The 21,520-nt window shown below is 38.5% G+C and overlaps 1 protein-coding gene across 4 annotated transcripts in view; it reads left to right on the top strand.

The window, feature by feature from the left end:
- PPIG (peptidylprolyl isomerase G) overlaps positions 1-21,520 on the top strand; it is a 96,994-nt gene that overhangs the window by 11,037 nt on the left and 64,437 nt on the right. The window contains exon 1 of one of the 4 annotated variants that reach the window (XM_069079945.1): positions 3,798-3,979. The exons of 1 other annotated variant lie outside the window; for it this stretch is intronic. The gene's annotated coding sequence lies outside the window, so the exon portion shown is untranslated. Of the gene's footprint in view, positions 1-3,797; positions 3,980-4,357; positions 4,504-21,520 lie in introns of those variants that run through there. 2 more of the 4 variants (XM_069079942.1, XM_069079943.1) reach the window with 2 other exon arrangements.

The following is a 21,520-nucleotide window of genomic DNA, read 5'->3' on the forward strand; positions in this document are numbered from 1 at the left end:
CCACAAGAAAGAAGAAACAAAACAAAACAACAAAAGAAAAGGAGAGCAAATAGTATGCTTCCATGTGGATAGCATTTTCCATCGTTAGTCTTTTGGAGTTGTCTTAGATCCTTGCATTGCTGAGAAGAGTTAAGTCCATCAAAGTTAGGCATCGAACAATGTTGCTATTACTGTGTACAATGTTCTCTTGGTTCTACTTAGTTCACTTTGCATCAGTTCATATAAGTCTTTCAAGGTTTTTCTGAAGTCCTCCTGCGCCTTGTTTCTTATGGAACAATAGTATTCCATTACACTTATATAACATAACTTGTTTAGCCGTTCCCCAATTGATAGACATTCCCTCAATTTCCAATTCTTTGCCACCACAAAAAGAGCTGCTATAAATATTTTTGTACATGTAGGTCCTTTTCCCATTTTTATGATCTTTTTGGGATACAGATCTAGAAGTGGTATTGCTAGGTCAAAGGATATGCACAATTTTATAGTCCTCTGGGCATAATTCTAAATTGCTCTCCAGAATGGTTGGATCAATTCACAACTCCACCAACAATGCATTATTAGTGTTCCAATTTTCCCACATCTTCTCCAACATTTACCATTTTCCTGTTTTGTCATGTTAGCCAATCTGATAGGTGTGATGTGGCATATCAGTCATTTAGATTTGCATTTCTCTAATCAATAGTGATTTTGAGCATTTTTTCATATGACAATAGATAGCTTTAATTTCTTCCTCTGAAAACTGCCTGTTCACATCCTTTGACCATTCATCAATTGGGGAAGCAACCTCTTTTTAAACAAATGAAATTTTACTTTTAGATCCTTATTCTCTGACTCCCATCCTCTTTCTCTTCCAACACAATTGAGAAAGCAAGAAAAACAAAACATCCTCTATAAACATGTATACTTAAGCAAAACAAATTCTAGCACAATGTTTGTCTTTACAATACTGCTGTTATCATATAAACTGCTCTTGTGACCATTTCACTTTGTAGTATACTGTAGAGCTAGCTTTTTTGTTTTGAGGGCCTCTACATGTAGGTAAAACAAAGGCAGTCCATCATCCAGAGGGAAACTCCCCAAATTGTCTATTGTAAGAAGTTAGGGATGGGGACATTAGCTTCTCTAATGTCTTCCCAGATTCTTTTTCTTCAGCAACCTGAAGTAGGGTTGGCCTGTTGCATCCTGCCTCTCAAAGCTGGAAGCCAGAGTTGTCCTAATCAACTCAATGCTTGAAGAGTCCCAAAGAAAACTAAAGAAGGCTAGAGATCTGCCCATCTTATCTACTCTTCATCAGCCCTTACCAGGGCTGGGCATTCATCTCCATCAATCAAGAAAGAGTCCCATAATAATGGGCTTTGGGCCAGGAGTTCACCATAGTAAATTCTTAATTGGTCTCCCTAAGTTTAGTCTGTCCCCATTCCAATTCATTTTAGATAGAATGACCAAAATAATCAGGATCAAAAAAACATTATGACATTAAAGAAGTTGAATTTGAATTACTGAATTAAGTCGAATGAGCTTGAGATCTAAAATCTTTATGTTCCTTCTCTAACCTAACTTTCCAGCCATGTCTGGCACTAATTCTGTTCCTATACTCTATGCAAAATGGACTACTGGCTATTTCTCAAGCATATCTTGAACCTGTAGGCCTCCAAATCTTTGCATGTGTGCCATCCCTTTTTCCTGGAATATTACCACTTTCTCTGCTTCTGCACCTATCAAGGTCCTACCAATCTTTAAGACCCAACTCAAAAGTTACTCCCTCGTGAAACCTTCCATGATGCTCTGAACAAAATGTGATCTCCCTCTCTTTTGGACCCTCATAGTCTTGGTTTGCACTCTCTTTTGGCTTTTGCCATACTCTCCTCTCCTCTCTCTCAACCTCCGAAGTTATTCCTTCTCTAAGGAGTTAGTTGTAATGTTGTACTTGCTCTAGTCACTGGAACCACTGGTTTTTAAACTCATTTGATGACTTTTAGATGACACTTGGGACTAAGGAACAAGTTTCCTCAGGCTATTGTTCTATATAACTTCCCTCTAAAAGTACTTCACTAAAAGTACTTTTCTAACTTTAAAGCCTATGGTTGCCTCAGACAAAGGAGACCTGTTAAAGACCTTAGTTTAAAAAGGTCAAGGTCTCCAACTGCATCCAGGGCCATCTCCAGTAGTCCTGATCTGTATCTTGCCACCTAGATGGCTCTGGAGGAGAGAGTGAGGCTGGTGACTTTGAACAGCCCTTCCTCACTTAAATCCAATTTACTTGCATGTCATGGCATCACCTTCCAGATGTCAAGGTCCTCCTGAAGAACAAAGGACAAACAATAATAGTTGAGGTAATAAGGCATCTCACCACTTTAAGTGGACAGAAGTGACTTGATTGAGTAACTCAACCAACCCCATCCTTAAAAGTGTCAGGTAAGACACTACATACAGGGGTGTAAAAAGATAAAAAACAAACAAACCTTGCTCCCAAGGTATTTATGATCATTCTGTCTGAGGAGAAAATATGTAATCTTCTTGCAAAAGTTGTTACTTGAGCTGAGCTTTGAAGGAAACTGGATTAAGAAATTGAGATAAAGTGAGATTATATTCCATGAATTGGGTATACCCAATGCAAAGATATGTAGTTGAGAGACAGTGTCACATGCCTTCTATTACTTTCACGGTGAGTGTCCTTTAAAGTGAAATGTTCATTAAATGCTATTGACTGAAGAGGACTAACTTGGCAGTCTTCTAACAATACACACTTGTTTATGTCATACCATCTCCACATAAAACTGCAGTTTGAAAGGTCAAAGAATATCAAAACATCAGAAAATACAAACAAATTAAGAAATAGTAATTGGGGCATATTTAGTTATGTGTTCACAGAAGAGTAAAATGCTTTTTAAAATTATGTTTTTGAAAACACATAAAATAACTTTATAGCTTGCAAATCAGTATTTCATTCTTTGTTTGCATATGGTCTCCCAGTAAGAAGGTGAGCCACTCCGAGGGCAAGGGCTGGTTTTTGGCCTTCTTGGTATCAAGCAATTTGTAAGTGCCTGCTGTGTGCCAGGTTCCCTGATGAACAGTGGGATTACAAAAAGAGACAAAGGATAATCCTGGCCCTCAAGGAGTTTACAATCCTTAGTGGAGAGAGAAAATGCATAAACAAAGCAAACAGTTTATAGGATAAATAGGAAATAATTAACAAAAGGAAAGAATTGGAATTTAAAGAGGTTGTGGAAGGCTTCCAGTAGAAGGTGGGCTTTGGGTTTTTTTTTTTTATGTTTTTTTGGTGGGGGGACTTAAAGGTGGGGGGAGAAAAAAAGTTGCATGATAACTTTAGTAAATATTTAAAAGGACTAGCAAATTGTAAATAATAGATTTTCAGTTTCATATACAATCATCTTTTTTTCCTATTCTACTGTTATGGAAATGCTTGTTTTATTTAAGTTCGGAATAAATTAAATTTTTAAAAAAGAATGGAGGTGTGGATCAAGGAAAACCAGTTTTACTTGAGACAGTTAATGTCGATAAACTTAAAATGCAGACCACACCTTATAGCTCAGGAATGTCATTTAGTCTAAAATCCCTTCATTTAACAGATGAGGGAACTGAGGCCCCCTTAAGATAAAAGAACTCGTTCAACTGACAGATGACAGATGAAGTTAAGTGGCCATCATCCTTTCACTTCGCATTCAGAGCGCCTTCCACCGCAGCAGCCCGTGACTCTTCCAGTAGAGGCTTCTCCCTCCAGCTCTAATTGGGCTGGAGAAGGTGGGAGGAGCGGCGGGGAGGGAGCGGCGCCGAGGGCACGGAGGTTACCTCAACTTGCCGCTGACGCACTTCCGGCGCGACGGCTCCCTTCCACGCCGTGAAGGGGCTTACAGGGGAGGCGGTTAGGAAGTTTGGGCGCCTTTTCTGGCGGCGGTAGATTTGAAGCTCCGCCCCGGGAGCCGCCGCGCAGGGACCCGAGAGCCGCGCACCGTACCAGGTAGGCCGCCCAAGACTCTGGATGATGCGGCGGTAGAGCCTGTGGCTGCGGCTCCGGGAGACGAGGGGAAGGAGAGGCCAGGGCCCCGGGGGCGGAGCAGTGACGAGCCCAGCCCCCAGTCAGCCGTCTTGTTCCCCCCTCCCCCCGTGGGGCTCCCAGCGCCCGCCCAGACTGACCGACCCCCGGTGGGACGGTGCGGGCGTCGTCTGCCCGGCCCCCGGGAGTGGAGCGAGGGGGGAGGAAGAAGGCGGGGCCGCGGGTTGCGGAGGCTGTTTGGAGCTGAAGCGCTGGCCCGGCGGCCCTCCCCCCGCACGCTCCTCGCTCGCCCACTCGCCCGCCTCCCGCCCTGACGCATTTTGCCGCACAGGCTGTAACATGGCGGCGGCCGAGTGAGCCCTGGAGAGCCCGGCAGCTTCCGAGCGGGGCCGCGGCGGGCAGCGCGGTGCACGGGAGGCGGAGGCCGCCGGCCGCGGCCGGGGCAGGGGTCGCGACGTCCTGAGGGAGCGCTCGCTCGCAGGGCTGAGGTTTGTTTCCTTTAGTTGGGGACTGATGAAAGCTCTTCTCTCTGCCCGATCTGCCCTTCTGGGCTCGTACCCCCTTCTTTCCTCCCTCCCTCGTTCCGAGGTGGCACCTGCCACATGTGCCCGCTGACTAGGGAGCAGCCCAGCCTTCGGCAGGTTGGGAGTTGTTTCCTTGCTTTCTTTTATTTTTTTTAAAGACTCTTGTGTAGACGGTCTCGCCTGTTCTCTCCAAACTGTTGAGAGGTTCCCACTCTGGCACGGAGCCGTGCGTCTTGCAGGCCCGGAGAACTCGGACTCAGTTCTGCGTTCGGACACTTAAGGTGCAGGTGTTGGCCTCTGAGATCCCATCCTTGCGTTGTGGCGAGCATGTTAATTCCTTCCCTCTCTTGCTAGCCTCTGAAGAGCTAGGTCAGCTTCTTAGGGAAGGAGCAATATTGGAACCTGTTAGGCTCTCTTTTGGAAGCCAGATTTTGTGCAGTAATTTTCATCTCTCTCCAGAACTTTCTCAAGTGAAATACCAAATTCCTGGCTAAGTTAAAAACCCAAAATGATTAAAATTTATGTAGTGTTTTAGAAATTTCAAGGGTGGTACTTTGTTTACCACCACCACAACTTGATACTTCAAGTTAAAAAAGAGGAAAAAACTAATCAAACCGTAGTAAAAGAAGAGGCCAATTGTTCACCTTCTTAGACACTGAAATTTTTTCAGCTTCAGAGTACAGTATAAACCCTGTCCAGAGTCCAGAACCTTGAGACATGAATTACTCTGAATTGTTAAATTTTTCAGCTTATTCCTAGAATTTCTTTTTCTTTTTGAAAGGGGTGAGGTAGGGCAATTGGGGTTAAGTGACTTGCCTAAGATCACATGGCTAGTTTTGTATTAAGTGTCTGAGGCCGAATTTGAACTCAGGTCCTCCTGACTCCAGGGCCGGTGCTCTATTCACTGCACCACATGGCCGCCCCATTCCTAGAATTTTTAAAAAATTATTTTGGTTTGAAGTCCTTATAAAATGTATTCTATTTAGAACACATTGAAGTAGTTGAACTTTTACTTGTTGTGATACCCTCAGGATAAGAAGTTATTTTGGCTTGGTTGTCCTGATGGGAAATGGCCCTAGACTACTGTACTTTGAAAATTCTTGCCCCCTTTTTCTTTTAAACACCTGAAATCTGATCTTCTGCAGGAGTCCTTTATCAAACCCTGTCATTAGAAGTCATTAAAAGAACTTTGCAGTTTTTCAAAGTAATCCATCCTCATTTCTTCAATGATTTCTCTCATGTGTATTGTGTGTATTCATCTATGTATATATCTGTATTGTGAATATACACACATACATAAATGTGTGTATCAAAAATATTTTTTAAGTTTAAAGAAAGTTTTACTAATGCATTAGTATTTCAGCAGAGTTAATTGTAATGGGTATAAGAGACAGGCACACCATTACAGGTTATAGAAAAACAAAGAGATTATATAAAGTTAAAATAATTATTTGCATTTCTCTCTACCTCCAAAATAGACGCTTCTCGAGAATACTGCCTTTGCTTTTCTTGGTATCCTCAGCAGTACTTAAAGCAGTGCCTAGCACACAGTAGCTACCTAGTAAATATTTGTTGACTGGTTAGTTTACGGTTTTTATCCCCTTGTGCTTCTCACTGCTGTAAGTGTAGCAGTCACCTTTCTCCTCGCTTTCTTTTCGTAATGTTGTGGGCTAAGGTATTATGTCACCAACCTCTTTGTGTGTTTTATTCAGAATCAGTTTATTCTGGATAAAGGTTATATGGAATCTTAAAATCAACGTACTTGGACTTTGTCACGTCTATTTGTATGCCTAGAAGTTATTTTTATTTCCTAGTTCTTAGCAGTGTTCTTTCTAGTTGGTAAGGTCTTTGGATAGCTGAGTTTCTGATAGGCTAGATATAACCATGGTTTGGAGATGTAGATGCTCACCTATAATCCAGCAAGATATCTGATAACATTTCTTTAGATATCTTTGTGGACAGGATAGAGAATTAGTTAGATGCCAGTACCCTTTGGTGGGTGCATAACTAACTGGTTGAGAGACTGTACCCAAAGATAGTTGATGCAATAATGTCCACAGTAACCTGCCTGCCATAGGACTTCTCCCATTGCTCTTTTTCTTCCAATATTTTTTTTTTATCAATGATTTAGGTAAAGATATAGATGGCAGGAAGCATGGCGGCATAGAGTTGATCTAAATTTCTGATGACAAAATTTAGATTTAGTAGGATCTTTGTAGTATACAGTATTACATTTTTTTTAAATTAAATATATAAAGGTGGGGCTGGATTGTGGGACATTTTATGTGAAAAGACTTGGGTTTTTAGTAGATTGGAAGCCAAATATGAATCCACAGCTAATCATGTATTAGTAATTAGTAATCACCTACTACCCTCTGAATTGGTAGCTTCATTTTGGGTGCAAGATTTTAAGTGAGACATTGAGAAGCTGTTGTATAATCAAAATGAAGTGATTATAAACCACACCTAAAGAGGAATGACTACAGGAACAGGATGAAATATGGCTTGTGTGTGCCATCCTCAAGAAACTCTTGTTTGACCTTGCCATCCCTTTCAGTCGCCCTTATATGTGTTCTCCCTTTCCTTGCTGTACTCTGAATAGTCTGTTCTCCCTCTCTCGAAACACAAACTAACTTACTCTGTCTCTCTGTCTGTGTGTGTGTCTCTCTCTCCCTCTCCCTCCCTCTCTCCTGTTCTCTCTCCCTCTCCCTTTCTCTCTCCCTTCCCCCCTCCCCCCTTAATCCCTTGCAATCAGAATTCATATCCCACCCCCACCCCCCATTGATCTGTGAGCTGTTTATTCTGATCACCTTTTTTCAGTCCTCTTGCAGTTTTTGATACTGTTTACCAGCCCATACTCCTGAATGCTTATTCCTACATTAGTGTGAACTCCCATCTGTGACACTGGCTTCTCCTACTTGTCTGACCACTCTTCATTTTTCATTGCTGGGTCATCTATCCACTGCCATGTTAGTATGGGTGTCTTAACAGTGGTCTGTAACTGAGACCTCAGTGATCTTTTGGCCATCAGATCCACTCCTATGGTTTAAAGTATCTTTTCAATGCAGTAACAGCCAAATCCATACTCTACAAACTTAAAACTTTCTCCTACATTCCAACAATACATTGTCATCTATCTGCTGGATTTAGATGTCCCTTGAAAATGTCAGATGTTACATGTCTAAAGCAGAGCTCATCTTTTCCTCTAAATTTCCCTTTTTATGTTGAGGCTACCACTATCTAATCACTTAGGTTTGTTGGCTCAGTCATCCTTGATTTTTCACTCAGTCTCCATTACTACCCTCCAGTCAGTTACCTAGCTACTTGTGATTCAGGCCTTGATTAACTTCCATCTGGACTTCTGTAATAGCCTCACGGTTGTTTTCTCTACTTCCAGTTTCTCCCCTCTCCAATCCACCCTCCATATAGCTATCAAAATAATTTTTTTTAAATCACAGGTCCAACCATGTCACTCTTCTGCTCAGACATCTGTGACTTTCCATTGCCTGTAAGATAAAACTCCATTGCCTGGTATTCAAGGCTCTTTACAATTTAACTCTCATTTTTCCAGCTTTCTTTCACAGTATTTCCCTTTATAAACTGCATATTCCAGCCAAATTGGACAACCAGTTGTTTACTTAACTCAGTATTTTATGTCTTCTCTCCGTATTTTCACATAAGCTATTCAGAGGTCCTAGAGCTATTTCTTTTCTTTTTTTCTTTTTGGAGAGGGGAAGGTAGGGCACTTGGGGTTAAGTGACTTGCCCAAGGTCACAAGGCTAGTTTTATGTTAAGTGTCTAAGGTAGGATTTGGACTCCAGTCCTCTTGACTCCGTGGTCATTGCCTAGAGCTATTTCTAATCCTTCCTATACCCTTCTCTGTACACCTAAGAGTATTGTTTTCCTTCAAAGCTCAGACTTTTCCTGGGCTTTTCCCTCCCCTGAGTGTTAATAAATGTTCTCTCTTTTCTTCCATCTGTACTTGTTTGTGTACCTGTTGAATCCCTGTTGCTTAGTAGAAGTAAATTCCTTGAAGGCAATTACTTGGAATGTATGGCCAGTACCTAGGTTATTGCACAGGTAGGCACTTAGAATATATTTATTGAACTTACAGAAATGGCCAAGGGAAAAACATACAGGAGAATTTTAAAATACGTAGTTGTCTTTTCTTCCTCTGGCTCTAGAAAACAACTGCTTTAACTCATGGGTGGAATTGACAGGGAGGAGAGGCAAGTTTCAGCACAAAGTAAGGAGTAGCTTCCTAAATGATTGAGATTGTATATAAGTGGAATGAACTACCACTTGAGGTATTGAGTTGTCCATCTTGGTAGTGTTCAGGCAGAGATTTAACTTAAGATTATTTATAGGAATGGATTCATATGTCAGGTATACAATTACACTAAATAATGTCCAAGTTTCCTTTCAGTTAGAGCTGTCCATAGGTAGAAAAAATGGTTTCCTTGGGAGATGATGGTTTTCCTTTTTTTGGAAGTCTTTACATAGTAGTTGAACAGCTACTTTATAGGTATATTGTAGTGAGATTTTAAGGTATAGGTTGAACTAGATGGCTGCTGAGGTGCCTTTTCACTCTAGAATTCTGTGAACCTTTGTCATCTGTGACAAAGGTTCTTTAAAATTTATTTTACTTTTAGTGAGAAGTAGCATGGAGAGCCATAAATATTTGATTTCAAGGCCCATCTCTAAAATGTGTGCTTGTGTGATAGGACAAGCCTCAATCTCTTAGTATTCTAGGAAACTATTTGTAAGTTTTAGAAAAGGTGCCAACTTGTATTGGTTGAAGTAATGTCCTCACTTGGGAATTGACCTTGCCAATAAAACCACAGATTCAGTCCCTACCTCTATCTCTTTATTTCCTGACAAACCAATATTCAATTTCATCTCTACGGGTAATTTGGGAGGAGAGAGGGAAGAGATGGCAGAACTTATCATTTAAGTGTATATAGCCTTCACAGATTCCCTAGTCCCTTTGGTTACCATGACAACATCTGTAATTTACTCTGAGTACTAATTCTTGCTTTGAAATAGGTATGCAGGACACACACATCCTGATTTTTTTTTAAACTACTTCCTTTTTGACATATTTCTACAATTACTCAAATACTCATGTCTTTTTGATTTCAGAGATGTGGGCTGTCCATCCTGTTAAATTCTTCTTCATGCCCTCCCATAAATTTGTCATTGTGAATCCACCTAGTATATTTTTGCTGTCATCTAGAGTAGTGGTTGTTGTTGAATTGTGTCCAACTCTTCATGACTTCATTTGGGTTTGTTTGTTTTGCAAAGCTACTGGAGTGGTTTACCGTTTCCTTCTCTGGCTCATTGTACAGATGAGGAAACTGAGGCAGACAGGGTTAAGTGACTTGCACAGGGTCTCACAGCTAGGAAATGTCTGAGGCCATTTAAACTCAAGAAGATGAAGGCCTTGAACTTTATCCACTTTGCCAACCTAGCAGCTTAAGTAGTGGGATCAGACTCAAATAGAAGCTGATCTCTGCAGGCTATGTATTGATTTAGAAAACCACAAATTAACACCTGTTTTGCATTCTGTTTTTCATTATTTTGTTAAATATTTCTCAATTATATTTCAATCTTGTTTAAACTCATTTTGCAAGTGGAATTTGACACCTCTGATCTAGAGGATACTAATTGAGCAAATAAACTGTCCTTTGGTCATCTATTGAGCTAGCCACATAATCAGCATATCTTTTTTGATCCTGTATTTTTTCAGTGACAATCCTTTACACTACTTCTTTCTAATTACTTGTTTTAATAGTTAGAAACCACTCAAATTCATTGAATATCTCTTCCTTGCCTTTTGGGTAAGATGTTGATGTATTCCATGACTAACAAACTGTACAGTATTTCTGGAAGAACATTGGTTTTCAAAAATATATGCCTTTGTTGGCAGAGAAGCTTGGGGTCATTAAAATAACTTTACAGTTTCCATAAAATAATCCATCTTCATCTCTTGTTCATTTCTGGACCCAGCTTACCTGTTTGCCTTATCTGTTGAAGATACATAGAATAATAGGCAAACATTCTGTATTGTTCATCCAACTTCATTTGGATGTGTCCTCTGGACGACAGGCATTCTTTTTTTCTTCTTGTGTGGGTATAGTTAAACTAATCCCTAAAATTTCCTCATAATTGTTGCCTTTGTAGGCAATAGTTTAAATGATTTTTAAGAATTTCTTACAAAGTAGTATTTACTTAACTCAAGTTACTGTGATTTCTTCCTATGACTCTTACCTTACTCTTGTATTCTATAGTACCCCTTATTATTTTCTCATTACCTTTAAAGTTGTTACTGGAATTTGTTCTTTACTCTTTAATAGTATAATATTATAGACTTAAGACTGGAAAGACCTAGGAAGTCCTCTAGTCTACCTTCTCCCTTTTACAGATATGGAAACTGAGGCATAGAAAAAGGATAAATGACTTGCTCAGAGTCAAACAGGAAGTGTTAGAGGTAGACTTTGAACCTATGTCTTATGAATCCAGCACTGCATATTTCTGTTCTATCACACATTGCTTCATGGAAAGGTAAGCCTAATATGTCTTGAAATTAATTTGTGCCAAACTCATATTTCATTGAAAATGTCTATAGGTTTAGCTTTGTGTATACTTTCGTGGGAGCAAACAGAAACAGTTGAGCCAACTTTCGGAGGTCATAGAATTATAGATGTAGACATCTATGTCAAATTGCTTGCCTTCTCAGTAAAGAGGGGAGGGGAAGAAGGGAGAGAATTTGGAATTCAGTATTTGAAAAGAGAAAGTTAAAATTGTTTTTACCTGTAATGAGGAAAAAATAAATTTTTAAATTTTTATAAAGACAATTATAGATGTAGAAATAGAAGGGTCCTTAAAGGCCATCTAGTCCAGGTTTTTCTTAAGCTTTTTTAAAATATCATGTATTACTCTGGTTCCCTTCTCAGAATGTTTTAAATGCAAAAAATGAAATATATAAAATTACAAAAAAACTAATTACGTTAAAATATTTTTATCAAAATATTTTTCAAAATTTCTTGAACCTCAAGAACTCATGATCTAGTCCAACCCCCTTCTTTTCCCAATCTTTAAAAATATTTTTTTCACTTTTTATTCTGTTAACAAACACTACATAAAAATTAGCATTGCCATATACATTGTAGAACAGAAAGAGAGGATTGATGAAGCTGAGAATCAGTGTTATTATAGAGAGCTTGCTTTTTAAAAATATGTAAAAATTGAGAATTTAGCTTTGAAAGCTATCTTGCTTATCTGTGATTATTTCTTTTCTTTTTGGGGGAAGTGAGGAGATAGTATGCTGCCTTCTCTTTCCTACCTCCCCACTTTCTAAATTGGAGGAGGGGTGCATTTAACAAAATTGCATGGTCATACAAACCAAATTTTCCACATTGGGTATGACCAAAAATATATGTCTTATTTTGCATCTTGAATTGCATCACCTTTCTCTCCAGATGTGGGTAGCATCTTTGATTCTCTAGAACAATGGTTGTTCTTAATACTTTCAAAGTATTGTTTGTCTTTGCAGTGTTGTTGTTGATGTAAAAATTGTTTTTCATATTCTGTAAATCTCACTGCATCAGTTTATACAAATTTTCCTAGGTTTCTCTAAAACTGCTTTTTATCCTTTCTTAGGACACAATAATATTGCATTCATGTAGCATAATTTATTAAACCATTTCTCAAATGATGAGCACTTCCTCAATTTTCAGTTCTTTACTTCTACAAAAAGAACTTGGAATAAATATTTTTTTGGGTATGGGTCATCTTCCTGTTTCTTTAATCTCTTTGATATTTTAGGCCTAGTAATGGCTTCTCTTCTTTAAAAGGAATGTATAATGTGGTGATGTTTTGAGCTTAGTTCCAAATTGCTATAAGAGAAATTATGGTTTATTAGTCATTTACTTTATTTCTCTGTGCTAATCATGCTTGAAATTAATGTGAAATCAGATATTAACTGGAAAATTTACTAATAAATTTAGTCATGTTATGTGTATATACATATGTGTGTGCATATATACACATATGCACACAAGATAAAAGGCCGTGAATAGTTTAATGTAAGATGGATAGATGAATAGCCTTGAGGTTCCTACAGTTTTTTAGAACAGTATTATGACTTTTCCCAGGTACTTTTGTTTAAAATAGGCATTATCTATTTTATCTTTATACCCTAGATTTGGTGATCATAACTGTTTATCCTCCATACCTGTCATGACAACTCTTTTAATGTTCTTATTGGAGGAAATAGTTTTAATTTTATCATACTTCCCTTGTAACTTGTTGCATTTGTTTTTGTTTTTTTGGGAGGCTTTTTTGCTTTTTGGAAGGGGAAGGCAGGGCATTTGGGGTTAAGTGACTTGCCCAAGGTCACATGGCTACTAAGTGTTAAGTGTCTGATGTTGGATTTGAACTCAGGTCCTCTTGACTCCAGGGTCGGGGCTCTATTCACTGGGCCACCTAGCCACCCTTGTTGCATTTGTTTAACAATTAACTTGTTAATTTAACAAGTAACTTGATTTTGATTCACTACATAGTAGATGCTATTCTATGCTTAATGTGTATAGGACTAGGCAATTATTTTGAGCAGCTTTTATTCTAAGCTATTGTGACAAGTATTATAAAAACTGTAGAAAAGTTCATCATACTGACATTCAAATTCTTAGGATCCCTCAGTACCATGATTGCTTCATTATAGAAGGCCTAAGTATTTCAAGACCTTATTACGTATGAATCCTTTTCCATCTCCATCAGCTGAACGCCTACATTAGTTGCTAAGTCCCATTGTTTCTGTCTTCTTAATTTCTCTCATATGCATCTTCTGCCAGTATCCTAATCCAGGCCCTTATCACCTCACACCTGGACCATTACAATAGCCCTCTGGTTGGTCTCTCAGCTTCAAGGTTCTCCTCACCCCACTCAGTCATCCACTCAGTTGTTAGGTTGATTTTCTTAAATCAAAGTTTTACCATACCTGTGGCCCTGCTCTCCCTTTAAATAAATTCCAGTGGCTCCCCATTATCTCCAGGCTCGAATAAAATCCTGTCTTTTAAAGCCCTTTATTACCAGACCTCTTCCAACCTTTTATTTCCCTCTATAGCATCATCTTCAGTTCTTCATTTTCTCTCACTCCACATATCCAGATATTCAGTTGCTGGACCTTGTCTTTCATATCCATGAGACCTTTGTTGCATATGTATCTTCTTCATTCACACAACTACCACCTTTGTTCAGGCTCTCATCTTTTGCCTGTAATTGTAATAGCTTTCTAGTTAATCTTCCTGCCTTAAGTTTCTCTTCACTCAAATCCATCTTCCTCATAACTATCAAAGTGATTTTCCAAAAGTGCTGGTATGACCCTTTCATCCCCTTATTCAGTAAATCCCAGTAACCCACAAAAAACTCTGAGATTAAATATAAACTCTTTGGAATTTAAAGATGTGTACAACTTAGCCCCAACCTACCTTTCCATCTTTCCCCCCAATTACATGAAAAAAAAGCAGTTTTTAGCATAATTTTAACATTAGCATTATCTTTTTGGTTCCAGATTTTTTTCCCTCCTCTCCTTTCCTCCCCCCTCATTGAGAAGGCAGGCAATTTGACATAAATTATACAGTCATACAAAATATTTACATATTAATCATGTTGCAAAAGAAAACATAGGTTCCCCCCCCCAAAAAAAAAACCACAGAAAAATAAAGTAAAAAATGTGTGCTTTGATCTGTGTTCAGACTCCAATCAGTTCGTTAAGTCCTTCAGAATTTTCTTAGATCATTGTATTGCTGAGAATAACTAAGTCATTCACAGTTCTTTGTTGTACAATATTGTTGTTACTGTGTACATTGTTCTTCTGGTTCTGCTCACTTCACTTTGTATCAGTTCATGTAAGTCTTTCTAGGTTTTTGAGAGCATCCTGCTCATCATTTCTGATAGCACAGTAGTTAGTATTTTACTGCAATCATACCAACTTGTTCAGCCATTCCTCCCAATTGATATCCAATTCTTTGCTGCCACAAAAAAGAGCTGCTATAAATATTTTTGTACAAATAGGTCCTTTTCCCTTTTTAAAAAATTTCTTTGGACTAGCCATGTGACCTTGGGCAAGTCACTTAACCCCAATTGCTCTCCAAAAAAAAAAAAAGGAAAAAAATTCTTTGGGATACAGACCTAGTAATGATATTGCTGGGTCAAATAATTGCATGGTTTTATGGCCCTTTGGGTAGTTTGAAGTTGTTCTTCAGAATGATTGAATCAGTTTATAACTCCAATTTTCCCACATAACCTCCAGCATTTGTCCTTTTCCCTTTCTGTCATATTAGCCAGTCTAATGGATGTGAGGTGGTACCTCAGAGTTGCTTTAATTTGCGTGTCTCTAATCAAGTGTCTTTGAGCATGTTTTCATATGACTATAGATAGCTTTGATTTCTTCATCTGAAAACTACCTGTTCATTATTAGTCAGGAAATAGCTTGTATCCTTGAAAATTTGATTTAGTTCTCTAGACATTTGAGAAATGAGGCCTTTATCAGAGAAACTTGCTGTAAAAATTTCTGTACAGTTACAATTACTGTATTAATTTTATACTAGTTTCCTTGTTTATCCTTCTCTTTCTCTCTCTTTCTCCTTCTCCTTTCACCTTTTCCCTCCTCAAAAGTGTTTTGCTTCTGACCTGACCACTGCCTCCCCTAGTCTGCCTTCTCTTCTATCAGTTTCCCCTTCTCTTATCCCTTTCGCCCCCTACTTCTCTATAGTTTAAAATATATTTCTATACCCAACTGAGTGTGCATGTTATTCCCTCTGAGCCTATTTCAAGGAAAGGAAGATTCCAGCTTTGTCCGTCAACTCCACCTCCCCCACCTCTTCCTTCCCTTGGCTGTAAAAACTCTTTTAGAGATAATTTACCCCATCCCAACTTTCCCTTCCCCCTTCTCCCAGTGAATCCCTCTTTTTCACCCCTTAATTTTATTTTCTTTAGATATCATCCCATCATAATACAACTCAGATCCATGCCCTCTGTCTATGTGTACTTCTTCTAACTACTCCTATAAGAATGATAGGGTTCTTAGGAGTTACAAGTATCTTCCCATGTAGGAATGTAAACAGTTTAACTTCATTAAATCTCTTTCCTCTTCACTTAGTCAAATTTTCTATTCAGAAATTTTCTCTTCAGTTGTAGTTACTATCATCAGAAATGCTTAAAAGTTCTCTATTTCATGAAATATGTTTTTCCCTGTGAAGGAGTATATTCAGTTTTGCTGGGTAGGTGATTCTTGGTTGTAATCCCAGCTCCTTTGCCCTCTAGAATATCATACTCCAAGCCTTTTGATCCCTTAATGTTGAAGCTGCTAACTTATCCTTATTGTGGCTATATGGTATTTGAATTGTTTTCTTTCTGACTACTTGGAATATTTTTTCCTTGACCTAGGAGCTCTGGAATTTGGCTATACTATTCCTGGGAGTATTACTTTTGGGATCTTTTTCAGCAGGTAATCAATGGGTTCTTTCTACTTTCTTTTTTACTCTCTGGTTCTAAAATGTTGAGGCAGTTTTCATTGATCATTTCTTGAAATATGATGTCTAAGTTTTTTTCTTGACCATAGCTTTCAAGTCGTCCAATAATTCTTAAATTATCTACTCAATCTGTTTTCCAGGTCAGTTGTTTTTCCAGTGAGATATTTCACATTTTTCATTTTTTCAATTCTTTTATCATTTCTTGATGTCTCAAAGAGTCATTACCTTCCAGTGGCTTGATTCTAATTTTTAAGGAATTATTTTCTTCAGTGAACTTTTTTACCTCCTTTCCATTTGGTCATTTCTGCCTCTTTTTTTTTTTTTTTAACAGGGGGAAGGCAAAGCAATTGGGGTTAAATGATTTGCCCAGGGTCACATGGCTAGTAAGTGTTAAGTGTCTGAGACCGGATTTGAACTCAGGTCCTCCTGACTCCAGGGCCAGTGCACTATTCACTGCACCACCTAGCCACCCCCCAATTTTTTTTGTTTGTTTTGTTTTTTGTAGGGGGGAAGGCAAGGCAGTTGGGGTTGAGTGACTTGCCCAGGGTGATACAGCTAGTTAAGTGTTAAGTGTCTCAAACCGGATTTGAACTCAGGTCCTCCTGACTCCAGGGCCTGACTACCATTCAACAACTTTATTCACTGTGTCACCTAGCTGCTCCCCACCCTCCCACTTCTGCTTTTTTTAAGGAGTTCTAAAGTGAATTTTTTGGCCTATTCTGTTTTTTAGGATGTTATTTTCTTCAGTATTTTTTTTGCCTCCTTTTCCAAATTGTTTACTCTTTTTCATGATATTCTTGACTGTATCACTTTCATTTCTTTCCCTAATTTTTCCTCTACCTGCTTTATTTTATTTTTTCAATCCTTTTTGAGGTCTTCCAGTAATTCTTTTTGGACCTAAGTCCAATTCACATTTTTCTTTGAGGTGTTTTGATATTGGTATCTTTCCCTGAGTTTATGTTTTGATCTTCCCTCTCACCATCATAACTTTCTCTGATCAGGTTCTTTTATTGTTTACTCATTTTCCGAGCCTATTTCTTGACTTTTTACTTTATGTTAAAAAAACAAAAATAACAACCTTTAGGTTTTCGGTTTTTCCAAGGTAGTTTGATCTAAGGAGAGTTTGGTCATTGCTCTCCTGACCTGTACACCTTCAGCTGCACACTCCAGTGTGCTGCTGCTCTTCCTTGCCCTAGTCCTGAGACCTGGAACCATGGATGAGCAATGCAGCAGTATCCGGTACCCAGGGCCAGCATAGGGTGCCTTGTAGTCTCCTTCTGACCAGTGGTTCAACTCCATTACTGCCTGTGGCCTGGGGTCTCAGGAAGCTGTCAGCTGATACAGTTGCCCCAGAGCTCAGCTGCTGGCTTGCTGAACTGTGCTCCACTGCCACCCCACGGAGGTCCTACAGACCCTCTACGTTGTCTTGGACTGGAAAATTGTTTCACCCTGTCCTTTTGTGGGTCCTTCCATTCCAGATTTCAGATTTCATTTTGAGGGGTTATTTTTAATTTTTTGGAGGGCGGTTTAGGAGAGCTCAGGTGAGTGCCTATCTTTACTTTGCCATCTTGGCTCTGCCCTCCTTTCCAGTCTTCTTACATTTTATTTCCCTATGTTTTCTGTGGTCCAGTCATACTGGCCTACTTGCTATTCTTCAGAAACTTTACTCCATGTCCCGTCTCAGCCTTTGATCTGATATCTTTAATTCATGGAATTTACCCTCTTCACTTTTGCTTCTTAGAACCTCAAGTTTCTTTAAGGCTCAACTTATGTGTTCCCTTCTATATGAAGGCTTCCCAGATTTCCCTTGGCTCCTACTGCCTTCCACTTCAAAATTACTCTTTATTTTACATATACCTCAACTTTAATTCAGACACTGTTATAGACCTCTTACCGATTTGCAAAATTGTAGATGGAATTTTCCATGTTGGAATTTACCATTCAACAATGAAATCACAGTTCCAGAACCCATAACCCCCACCAGCATCACAAAAAAAAAATTTTTTTAATGTGTTTAAAATGATGCTTAAATTCATGTTGGTTGATGACTATTTAAGCAAATGGCTTAAAGAATTGGGAGATCTTTACAAATGCTTAGTTACTTTAAATATTTCTTTAGAATCAGCATGGCAGAGGAGATGGAGGCCTGGTTTTGAAGTCAAGAAGATCTATGTTCCCAGTTTAGCTATCACCATGGGCAAGTCACTTAATTTCTTCATGAGATTTAGATAGTCCAATAATTTATTCGTGAAGGGGTTAAATGAAATGAATGAATTCAGTGAAAAGACCAATAATGGGTCTATTTTAAATATTGCTTACTTGTTACTGATTTGCACCGGTAGAGGGAATATTCCACACTGGAATTTACCATTCAGCAATGAAATTACAGTTCCAGAACACAACCTTTTCTTCCCCCCCCCCCCCATCAAAAAAAAATTTTTTTAGTGTGTTTTACATTTGGTTTTTATCTTTGGTTATAGAGGAGAATTAATTAGGTAGATTTTTGAAAGGTTCTCTTGTCAACATAAAATTTTACACATTTGTTTATTAAATAGTATCAACTTCAACTAGGGCTGCTGCTTCTTTGGCCCAAGTATTCTTGCCATAAGCTTTTTTCTTTTTGTACAAAAGGAGTCTAATACATGAACTTTCAGTTAGAATTTGTAGTTTTCTAAAAATCAGAACATTGCATATTGATTGTTTTTAAAACAGGTTTTGTTTATATCTTTTTTAATATTACCTAGGTTTCCCCTTGCTCCTTTCCAGAGAAGAGCCATTTCTCATTACAATTTTTATTTAAAGAAAAAAGAGGAATAGGAAAAAAAAATAACATCAATATGTCAAAAGTAGTCTGTTGTTAATATATTTAATGTTCACAACCCCTGCTTCCCACCATTCTCCAGTCTGCAAAGGAGCAAGAAGAAATCTGCCTTCTTTGGGCCATGCTTATTCTTTATAATTTGACCACATTTATTTTTGAATGTTTAATGCTAGCGGTTCTTAACATTTGAATTTACATAGTCAGTTGTGTATATTGTTTTCCTAACTGTGCTTTTTTCAGTTTAAGTCATTTCATGTGTTTTCATGCTTTTGTGTCATAATCTTTGTCATTTCTTATAAGTGCAGTAAGGAACCCTGTGGGAATTCTGTGCCATAAATTTTTAGCCATTCCTTAATCATTCAGCATATCATTTGTTTCTACTTCTCTGCAGCCATAGAAAGTACTGTTATAAGTATTTTGATGTGTATTTTGTCATTGAACTCCTAGCAATATATGACTAGCAGTAGAGTCTCTAAGAGGCCAAGTGTATGGGCATTTTCATTACTTTGTTTGCATAATTCCAAATTGCTTTCCAGGACGAATGTATTAATTCACAACTTCACCAAGGATGCATTAGTTGTAGTACCTTTCTTTTTATACCTTTTTCAAGAATGCATTACTGTAGTAGATGTCTTTCTATACCTTTTCAATTGTTGACTATTCCCTGCTCTTCTCATCTTTTCCAGATTGCAGGGTGTGAAGCAAAACATTAAGATTTTTTTTTAGCTTATTTTTACTTAAATTTATTGTCACTGACTACCTTTGTGGGTTTTTTTGAACCCTGAAGCTTTAATCCCTACAGTTTGTAGTCTGTATCTTTGTATATAGAAATATTTTTATATACAAAATTTTTATCAGCTACAAACGTGTCATAGAAACTTATTAGCCTTAGCATATGATTTAAAATTTATTTTAAAATAGATCATTTCTGATAAATTTACAGAAGTCATTTCATGAAAAATGCATAAAACTGAAGTTTGCATATAACTTTTGTTTCCTTTCATAGTCTTCTTGTTATGTCTTTTAAAAATCTGCAAGTGTTAGATGTTCAACTATCTTTGTCCAGTTTTTAGCTTTTATTTTGTATTAGTTTAAAAAGGAATTGTGGTATAGTTCATAGGAGCCTACCTGGAAGCCTAGAAAACCTGAGTTCATATTCTTCTGACACATATTGACTGTATGACCTGGGGAGACAAGTCACTTAACCTTTCAATGCTCTAGGCAACTCTCTCAGCCAGGGGTTCTTTTTAGTGTCATAAACCCCTTTTTAGAATGATTTTTTTAAAGACACAAAATGATATGCATAGGATGGTAAAGGAAGCCAATTATTTTGAAATATAATTATCAAAATTATATATTTATTAAGGTTACAAACCGTTTTAAAAGGTTCATGGGTCAAGGGTTAAGAACCCCTACTTCTGGAGGGGCAGAGTCAAGATGGCGGAGTAGAAGCAGGTCCTCCCTGCGGCTCCCGGCTTCCACCTTCACCAATTCATGTAAAAGGTGATTCTAAACAAACTTTGGAGCTACAGAACCCACAAAATGACACAGAGAAGCTAACCTCCTGCTGAGAACAGCCCAACAGGCCAGCAGGAATTGTCCAGCACAGTGCTCTGGGAGCCGAGCCCAGCTCCAGGACGAGCCGGCTGGAGGGACTCCAGATCACCTGCAGCTGTGGTCATTTCCAGATTTATGAACACTTAGATGTGGAGGACAAAGTAAGAGGTCAGTGCAGTAGACTTTGAAGACAAAGAAGGACTTTGGGACCCAGTAGTTGAGAGTGCAAAAGCCCCTGAGGGCTGCCACATGGCAGCTTCAGCTCCTGGCCTGTAGAGTGTAGGGGGACCAAGCAACCAATCTAAGGGGTAATCGCTCTTGCTTTAACCAGCTTGAATCTGGATTGTGGTCTAGGGTGTAGGTCCTGGGGTGTGTGTCCAGCTTGCCAGAGCTTCAGCAAGGGCTCCCAGCTAATACCTCCAGCAGCTGAGAAAACCCCAGCATTTGGGATGGAAGCTCCCCTGTCTGGTAGCAGAGTCCTACTGTGGCAAAAAACCCAAAAGTCAAGTAATTGAGTTTCAACATGCCCAGGCAAAGGAAACAAAGCAAACAGAAGAACCCAATATTAGACTTCTATTTTGGGGACAAAAAGGATCAAAGCATGAAACAGGAGGAAGACAGTGAAGTCAGAACTCCTGCACCAAAAACATCAAAGGAAAATACAAGCTTAGTTACAGGCCATAGAAGATCTTAAGAAACAAATAAGAGAAGTGGAGGAAAAATTGGGAAGAGAAATGAGAACAATGCAAGAAAATTATGAAATGAGAGTCAACAGCCTAACTGAGGAAAATAACACCTTAAAAAACAGACTAACTGAAATGGCAAAAGAGGCTGAAAAAGGCAATGAGGAGAAGAATGCCTTAAAAAGCCAAATTTGCTAGATGGAAAAAATCTCAAAAGCTCAATGAGGAGAATCATTCCTTCAGAATTAGATTGGAGACTTTATGAGAAAGCAAGATGCTATTAAACAGATCCAAACAAATGAAAGAATAGAAGGCAATGTGAAATATTTCATGGGAAAACCACTGACCTGGAAAATAGATCCAGGAGAGATAATTTAAAAATT

Source organism: Petaurus breviceps, unplaced genomic scaffold (genome assembly GCF_028583685.1).
Source record: "Petaurus breviceps papuanus isolate PSGF00001 unplaced genomic scaffold, PetGlider_PUasm1.0 91133, whole genome shotgun sequence".
Classification (NCBI taxonomy): Eukaryota; Metazoa; Chordata; class Mammalia; order Diprotodontia; family Petauridae; genus Petaurus; species Petaurus breviceps.